The sequence below is a fragment of the Octopus bimaculoides genome, chromosome 3 (assembly GCF_046866305.1).
Source record: "Octopus bimaculoides isolate indiv1 chromosome 3, ASM4686630v1, whole genome shotgun sequence".
In the NCBI taxonomy this organism is placed as follows: Eukaryota; Metazoa; Mollusca; class Cephalopoda; order Octopoda; family Octopodidae; genus Octopus; species Octopus bimaculoides.
In genome coordinates, this window is record NC_142930.1 from 161,611,415 (window position 1) to 161,620,860 (window position 9,446).

General features: G+C 33.6%; 1 long non-coding RNA gene across 1 annotated transcript; it reads right to left on the reverse strand.

The window, feature by feature from the left end:
* Positions 1 to 2,539: 2,539 nt before the first annotated feature.
* On the reverse strand, positions 2,540 to 9,167 carry LOC128247395 (uncharacterized). Its single transcript, XR_008263774.1, has 3 exons — positions 9,139 to 9,167; positions 4,831 to 4,898; positions 2,540 to 2,754 (listed from the first exon to the last, which is right to left on the reverse strand). It is a non-coding gene; the product is annotated as an uncharacterized LOC128247395 (long non-coding RNA).
* Between the last annotated feature and the right edge of the window lie 279 nt (positions 9,168 to 9,446).

Sequence of the window (9,446 nt, forward strand, 5' to 3'; positions counted from 1 at the left end):
GACCGTGGGCATGTCCAGAAGGGCCACTATGAACAGTAGTGGCCCCAGAACAGTTCCTTGTGGAACACCGTTCAATATTTGTGTTTCCCTAGATAGTTCTCCATTGGCTGCAACTGTCTGACTTCTACCATTCAGGAAGTCACGCAGCCACTCTCCTAATTTACCAGCTATGCCAAGGTTTCGCAGCTTGTGACATATCAAGCCATGATCAACTTTGTCAAAGGCTTTTGCAAAGTCGAGATATATCACATCAACATTTGAATGGTCAAGTAGCTGCTTCAGGACCCAGTCATAATGCTGCAAGAGCTGCGTGAGGCAGCTTCTACCTGGACGGAAACCATGCTGGGTCTCATTCAGTAAGTCATTTTCTTCTAGGAACGCAATCAATCTCCTTCTGACAATTCGTTCCATGACTTTGCTAATATGTGAAGTCAGAGAGATGGGCCTGTAGTTCCCAGCCTCTGCTCTGCTTCCACCTTTATGGATAGGACATATGGTGCCTTCCTTCAGTTTTTTGGGAAGTTTACCATTTGCAAGGAAACTCTGGAAGAGTATCCGGAGTGGTCCTGCTAGTTCTTGTTTACACGACTTTAAGAGGACAGCTGGGAAACCATCGGGGCCAGTTGCTGAATTTGAGCTCATTTCATTTATGGCAGCTATCACATCTTCCTCTTCAATGTCGATGTAGGTAATGGATGCAGTCTTTTTCTGCTGAGTGCTATTGTCAAAGAAATCAGCTGGGTTCTTTATCTGCATGTGACTCAGAGGAGAAGTGAAGACACTCTTGAATTGTGTACTGAGCACTTCACTTATCCATGTGGGATCTGCAGTCAGTGAGCCATTAGGCCGGAATAGGGGTCCTATCTTATACTGTACCGTAGCAGTCTCCTTTGCAAATCTATAGAAAGCCTTGGGGTTTGTTTTTATGCTTTCTACTGCTCTCTTCTCCTTCTCTGCTCTCTCCTTTTCATGGGAGAGTTTAATTTTGTTTTCTATTTCTAATAGTGTTAGTTTTAATTTAGCCCTTTTCCTAGCCTCCAGTTCTCTATTTAACTGGTTTGAGACCTTTGTTCTGTGTCTCATAAGGATTTTCCTGTCTCTAGGAATTCTATTGGCATGTTTGCTGGTCTTTCTATATGGCACGTATTTGGTGCATATGTCTTGTATGGTTGACATAAAATGACTTAGTTTGAGGTCATTGTCTTGTATAGAAAGGCTGTCTTGCCAGTTTTGATTTCGAATCTCTCTGCGAATTGACTTCCAGTCCGCCCTGTGGAAATTCAGGTTGGATATTGCTTGAGTCCTCCTGGTGGGGTGGGTGTCAGTGGGTTGTCTAGGACCATACATAGTTAATTCTATAATGTTATGATCTGAGAGAGACGTGGGCGTTATTTTCACATTATGGATTAGGCTCACATTGTTTGTGAAGCAGAGATCTAAAATATTGCTTCCCCTGGTTGGTTGGAGTATCACTTGTTCCATGAACAGCATGTTGGATAGTTCTAGCAATGATTTTGCCTGGCTTTGTTCATGCAGTGACATCCCAGAGAGGATGTGACCTTCAGGCCATTTAACATTTGGGAGGTTAAAGTCGCCTAGGAAAAGTATATTGATGTGTTGGTCCAGATTTGTCAGGACCTCTTCTATGCGTCTGAGGCTGTCCTCAAATTTACCTTCCTGCTTTGCGGTATTTGGTGGACGGTATGTTGAGCATACAACTACATCAATTTGTTTTATGTGTACTATTAAAGTATCACATACAGAGTTTGAGTGTGATAGTAGTAGTAGGGGTGTGACATCTTCTCGGATGTACATTGCAACTCCCCCATGACTTCTATCCCTTCTGTCTGTTCGGAGTACGGCATACTCTGGTATATTTATCTCCGCATCTGCTATATTAGGTGTTAGATGCGTTTCGGTAAGCACCATGCATATTGCTTGATTGCATGTTACTAGGTCTTTCAAGTATAGGAACTTGTCTTTGCCGCCTGTTCGTAATAGGCCCCGGATATTCAGTAGGAATATGGGTGTGATATCTGTGCAGGGGTTCCTGGTGTTAGCGGTGGCTATCCCTGATCCATCATCTGTGGTGGTCTTGGACAATGGTTCGTGTGGCGTTGACTCTGTACCCTCTGCATCCACGTTAACTGTTGTATATTTATATATAAATATTTATATTTACACATATATGTGTATATATATTTATATATATCTGTATATGTGTGTATGTATATACATATATATTTATATATATACATATGTATATATATGCATATATGTGTGTGTACATACATATATGTGTATATATGTATATATCTGTGTATATAAATATATGTGTGTGTATATATATACATGTATGTATATATGTATGGATATGTATGTGACAAGGCTTTTTGTATAGTAATATTGAATGAAAATGAAAGAACAGCATCAAACAATAACTCAAAAAAGATTTTAAATTACGAGATGTATTTGATATTATAAACATGAATTTTATATGCAACAGATATCGAAACGCATCTGACGTGCGAGAGATAATTTCTTCGATTCTGTTCGGAGACTGTATGTATGTTCTCCTTAAAATCATTGCTTATAATATCGCATATTGTTTATTGATTTTATTCACTGATCTGTACACAATTTACATACATTGACATTTCTGTTGGAGACACTGAAAAAAAGCAGCGTGATCATTACCCTTTCCACCTGGCAGATGTTGTTTCTGGCAAATCGCACGACATGCCGAATAATCGCCTAAAATTAGAACATAATAAAAGTTGCCTTAATGCCATTTTGATATTTTAAAAAATGAATATAAAGATACATCATATTGATATCAAAGCTACTTATCATTCGCTTCATCTCTTACTGCTACATAGATCAACGTCCAATGTGGCCTTCGTTTTCCGCAATTTTCTATATATCTATGTATGTCTTTCACCCATTATTCACAATTTTATTGTTGTTTTGGACGACAAAAACTCAGTTAGTCCAATCTTCATGATATTAATTTTTTTAAATCTTTATGATTTTAATTCTTTTAATTTATTTTACAATTTGCATGACAACCATTAAGCAATTTACAAACAACGATATATCGTTGTGATATAGACATAATGTAAATATTGAGTCATCATACAAACAATGCAGTTTTTTCAATTGGATGAAATAAAAGTCGGAGGGGTTCGGGATAAACTCCTTGCATCAACTTGTTGTAAAAGCAGGTAGTACTTTTGCCTCGTGCTTATTCTTAGTGCAAGTTTTGAAGAGTGCAGTTCGAGTTTAATGGTTATTTTTTTCAAAGTTATAATGGAAGTGACAAAGGAGCATATGCAGAATATTTTGCTTCATGAGTTCAATAAAGGCAACAACGCAACGGAAAGTGCGAGGAATATTAATGCAGTATATGGGGATCGGACAATAAGCGTGACCTTCCCAACCCAATCTTTACTGTATAAAATAAGTTATATACCAAAAGAAGTATATTTAAGATCAATTATTTCAAAAAATTTATTAGGTTTTAAGTCCATTTTATATTTCCTGTTTCTATACTTGTTTAATCACGTTGGGGGGGGGGGGGTCAATAACTACCAATTTTACCCAATTTTGTTTCGTTTTGATGTTTGGCACCCAATCTGGAATAATTCGTTCTGCGTGGCCTTTTAACCCCTTTCAAATGATTTTTTCCCAGAGTTTACATAAAATGTTGAGGAGGACAAATATGTTAGCCCTTAATATGTCAAAATTTGTATTTTGTTTTTAGATTATCAAGTTTGAAGGTGTTTTACCCAAAATTTGGATATTTTCATGCATCCCCAATTCTCTCAAATTTATGTTGGCCTATGCATTCCAGCCTGTAGCTTGACTGAAAGACAATAAACAACGCTTCTAAATAAGTTCAAAGAGAGGTTTAAAATCTTTTTGTGAACGAAAATATGTTCAATGTTAGGATACTAAAAAAAAAAAAGGAAATTTCGTTAAATTGGCCGAATTTAAAGAGCTATAAAAATTGAACCATGCATTATTTTAAACTCAGGGTTTCTTTTTTTTTTTTTTTTTTTTTTTTGCTTTGTAATCTCTTGAGTTTAGAGAACCAGAAAATAAACATCTGGGGGAAACTTCCAAAAATGATAAATTTGAACTCTGTGCATAATGTGAAGTGTTGCGCTTCTTTGCGGCCACGTCTCACGAATTAACTTGTTTTGACTGAATAGTGATTGTTGACGAGAAATATGTACTCTACAAAAATGTCAGGGCACCGAAGACAGTGAATAGGGAAGAGAGAAACACTGGCACCTCAGGCTAAAGAAGTTCTTCATGTTGTTATCTGTTTGGTGGGGTATGAAAGATTTAGTCCACTTTGAACTTTTAAACCCAAACCAAACGATAACATAGGAGATCTACTGCGAGCAGCTTGAGCGGCTTAAGTTAGCGATAGAAGAAAAACGACCATCTTTGGTTTCAAGACGAAAGATGTTCTTCCATCAGGATAATGCTCGGCCAAATACAGCGAAGATGACATTTCAAAAGCTGGAGCAGTTTGAATGGGAAACGTTACCCCACCCACCATATTCACCTGACATTGCCCCATCTGATTATCATTTATTCCGCAGCGTTCAAAATCATTTGGACGTAAAAAATAAATATGATTTCTGAGTATGGTTCATGGATGTTAGGATACAATAAGGCCGCTATTCTCTCAAACATTGGTTCCAGACAATAATAAAACCCTGCACCAAAATTAGATTTGAATGCACAATTAATCAAAGTAAGTGTCTTTACAATAGGGGGCAACAAATCATTTAACGAATGTGATAATAGACTTCTTACCTTCGGTTAGGGCAAGTATCATTAGTATTCCCAAGATGATGAGAAAGAATGTAAAATTCATGTTGAACCTGTAAATTAATGTATAATACAAGTATTTAAATACTGATGGTAAATATAATGGGGAGGATGATATAAATAGAAATGATACAAAGAATAACAACAGCAGCGGCAGCGGTGGTGAAGTTGATGATGGCAATAGTAATAATAATAAAGAAGATAATTTTAAAGATAATGAAAATGACAATGGTAACAATAATAATAATAATAATAACGATGATAGCGGTAATAACCGCACAGGTAGAAATAAGCAGGACAGGGCTAGTTGTAACTGTAGAGGAGATAGGGAATGAGTTTTAAATAATTCCCCTTTAGGAAAGAACATAGTATATGAATGTGCAATAGTAACCCGGAGCAAAATTTACAATTACATAGGTTATTGCACAACGACATTCAAGCTCCGATATTACAACTACATCTCGTCATTCAAACACAATAATAAATCAAATGCGACATCACTTGGTAAGCTAATATGGTAACTTAGGGAGGTAAAAACAGAATATGAGCTAAAATGGTGAAACTTAAGTCGAGATAAACCATATGAAAAAGGAAGAAGTTAATGTGAACTTTGCCTAGAGGAGTCATTCCAAATATCAGGTCATCCCATAAGTTCTGTCTGAATTTTGAATGAAGAAAACAAGTGATCAAATGTTACATTTAAGTGAATTTTAATCATCAATGTACTTTCTCTGATTATCTATGACTTCGTTCCATCCATTTGCAAGCTTTTTAATCCTATCAATGTAAAACAAAGCGAAGAATTCTGAAATGTCAGTTTCGACCTCCTCTTGGCTTGCGAAAGTTATGTCCCCCAAATTATTCTATAAACTACGAAACAAATGGTAATCTGAAGGAGCAAGGTCGGGAGAATAAGGTGGATGAGGAATTTTTTCTCAACCAAGCTCTTCGGTCTTCTGTGATGTGATATTTGCAGTGTGGAGTCACGCATTGTCTTGATGGAACATCACTCCCTTTTCGATTCACTAAAGCAGGTCTTTTTTTTTTTTCAAAGCTTGGTTCAAACGCTTTAATTGTTGACAGTAGACTTGAGCATTGATTATTGCATTAGGTGGTAACGATTGACTGTGAATTACTCCTTTGCAATCCCACCAGATAGAGAGAAAAAATTTTTTTTCCATGAAGTTCCCTTCTCGGTTGTGGTTGAGCTTTTTCCCTTTTAACAAGCCACAGTTTACGATGTTGAACATTTCGATAGAAGATCCATTTTTCGTCACCAGTAAAAAGTCTATCCAAAAAAGGGTAAAATGAGTCAGCGAGAATGGAGAGAAGAGCAAATGTCAACTCGAGATTTATGGTTGCTTTCAGACAATTCATGAGGCACCCATTTTCCAAGTTTAGGAATCTATCCAAGCTGTTGAAGATGACTATGAACAGTTGTATGGTTTGAACTTAGCTTTATTGCCAATTATTCAACTGATAATGCAGGATTTTCTTCAAATAATGCCTCAAGGAGCTTATCATCAAACTCAACTGGACGTCCTGTTCAATTTTCATCTTCAAAGCTGAAGCCTCCACTTCTGAATTTTGCAAAGCATCTTCAGCAAGTTCTTTCATTCAAGCATTCTTTCCTATAAACTGAGTGTATGTTTCGAGTCGCTTCGGCTGCAGAGTTTCCTTTTTTATACTCATAAAGCATTATGTGCCTCAAATGCTCTTTGGATACTTCCATGTTAGAAAAGGTTTTAATCAAAGAAATTTTAATTCTATAATTCTGTAAAATAATATTTATTTAGTTTCAATGTACACAAATGCATAAAATATTTTTTAATTACATTAGACATTCTAAAATACTATTAAATTTCATTCAGTTTTAAAAAGGGTAAAATCGGGCAGAACTTATGGGATGACCTGATACTTACATCAGTGAGTAATCTTGACCGTGGGTAGGAATTAGCAATATGCTGTAAACATTTTAGTAATAAATCTTTTATCAGGTTTTCTAGATAACTTTAACACTATAGTGAGAGACATAGGTTGAGAGAGATATGATGCCTAAGGGATAATTCTGGATTACTAATATTTTATAAATATATGTATGGGTTTTTCTTATTTCGTTTTATTTCGTTAAATTTTAAAATCTTAAAATTCTTTAAAATTGATTTTATTTTATTTTATATAGCTTTTATTTATTTATTTGCCATTATTATTTTTTAAATATATATCTTCATTTGTTTCATTTCTTATTTTATTTTCATATTTTCTATTGTTATTTATTTATTTTTTAGTTTTTTAATTTTTTAATGTTTTTCTTTATTTTTATTTTTTATATTATATATATATATATATATATAAATATGTTTTAACTTTTTAGTGTACATACAATGCTATATCTTTATGTATTAAAAATGCAAAATGGGACAAGAACGTAAAACATCCATTTTTGTATCACCTAACTGTTTGGATGTTTTGCGTTCTTGTCCGATTTTTGTATTTATATATATATATATGTGTGTATTTGTGTGTGTATGAGCAATAAATATGTATGTGTCAATTTATTACGTTTCGAGTGACAGCTTTAATTGTGTAATGGAAGTATTACATCATTACAAAGAAAATCGTTCTCATCGGATGACCGCGTAGACTTCAAACATAAAGGAGGACAAATTAGAGAGCAAATATTTACAACGATTCCGCCGCTAAACTTTTTGGCAGAATGAGAATAGGACAGTACAGCAAGAGACAAGCCAGAATTTAAAACATAGGTTACAGTGGAGGGAGGTGAATGCGAGTAGTGATCCCGTTATCGACACATCGAAGACAATAGGGAGAATGTAGTCTTCAAAACATCTAAAATTATATCTTTATAGATTTACCAATTAATTAGTATCATGACAGACCGTTCACTAACTAAGGAAAGGGAACTTTACATCCGGCTATATCAACAGCAAAAGAGTAGTTGGACATGGGGTGATAAATGAGAATGTCTGATGGGAGAGTAGTGATAATAGAAAGAGAATAGGGATACGGATGGCCAATAAAGCTTATTTTGACTGTGATTTTAAAACGGAAGAAAGAGTAACTGTAAAAAGAAATACTTCTTAAACGATTATAAGATGGATATAAATTGAAGGAGTAAATTTTTACCTTAGTTTACTTATACAGTTAAAGGAAATTGTAACTATATAGATATACAAAATCTAGAAAGAGATTTCAGATATAACTAAATAAAGGGATCAATTTAATATATGATAGTACAGGGTTGCAGCACATAACGAATTTTATGAAAGAAATAAAACAATTATAAATTGTCACAAAATTATTATGGCATGCAAATTTTAAAAAATAAGGAAATAAATAATAGAAATAAAAAAGACATAACCAAATATAAGTATAAAATATAATATGAGAACATGTACAAAATATAAAGGATATATATATATATATACAAAGGCTAGACAATATAAAACATAAAATATATGATATATATGAAAAAATATAATGTGTAAAAAATATAACGATGTTATAATTTTAGGTTCACAGTACACAGTTGGACATATATATATAAAGATTTATATATATATATATATATATATAAACAAACATATATAAATATATATATATATATATATATATATATATATATATATATATATATATATATATATATATATATATATATATATATATATATATATATATATATAAATAAGGATAAGATCGATATTTAAAATATTGATCCTATCAAGTGGTCAGCATGGGAATAAAAACCATCAAAGGTAATAATTATTTAAAATTATAATACAGGGTATCAAGAGATACCACCACGCTGAAAAAATAGCAGTCAAATCCTGACTCTAAAACCACAATAAATGTCCGCATGGCACGAGTAGCGAAGACGAAGACCAAATAAACCAGTAAAAATAATAAGATAATTCCAAATCCTGGATTTCTGGCTTTGCATAAATAATAATGCTCTGCCTTCATCAGTGGAATATACTCAAGTACATAAATACAAATACATGTATATAAACAGTATACTTACATATACGGACGTATACATACATATATATGCACGTATGCACACGACTAGCTTAAATAGCTAGTTTTAGAGTTTTAGAGTTTAGGTTTTAGAGTCAGGATTTGACTGCTATTTTTTCAGCGTGGTGGTATCGCTTGATACCCTGTATTATAATTTTAAATAATTTATATATATATATATATATATATATATATATATATATATATATATATATATATATATATATATATATAGGAACGAATGAAGCTTACCAGTAGGTGTTTCTTTATATGCCCTACAGTAGGTAACTATGTAATTACATAAGAATCATACTTATATATGAAACATACTTCTAGCTGATACGAATATAAAACATACCGATTGGTTTATTACTTCTTGATTTCAATGGACATGTCGTGATCGCCCTTCGAAAGAGCAATTATTGAGAATATACTTACGTTGTTCATTGTCAGAAGTGTCACCTTTACGGTCAATATATTCTGCCGTTTTCGACTATGATGAAGAATTATAACTTCGCTTACAATTCCAAAACGTAGGAAATATACAACTAAGGCTGAGT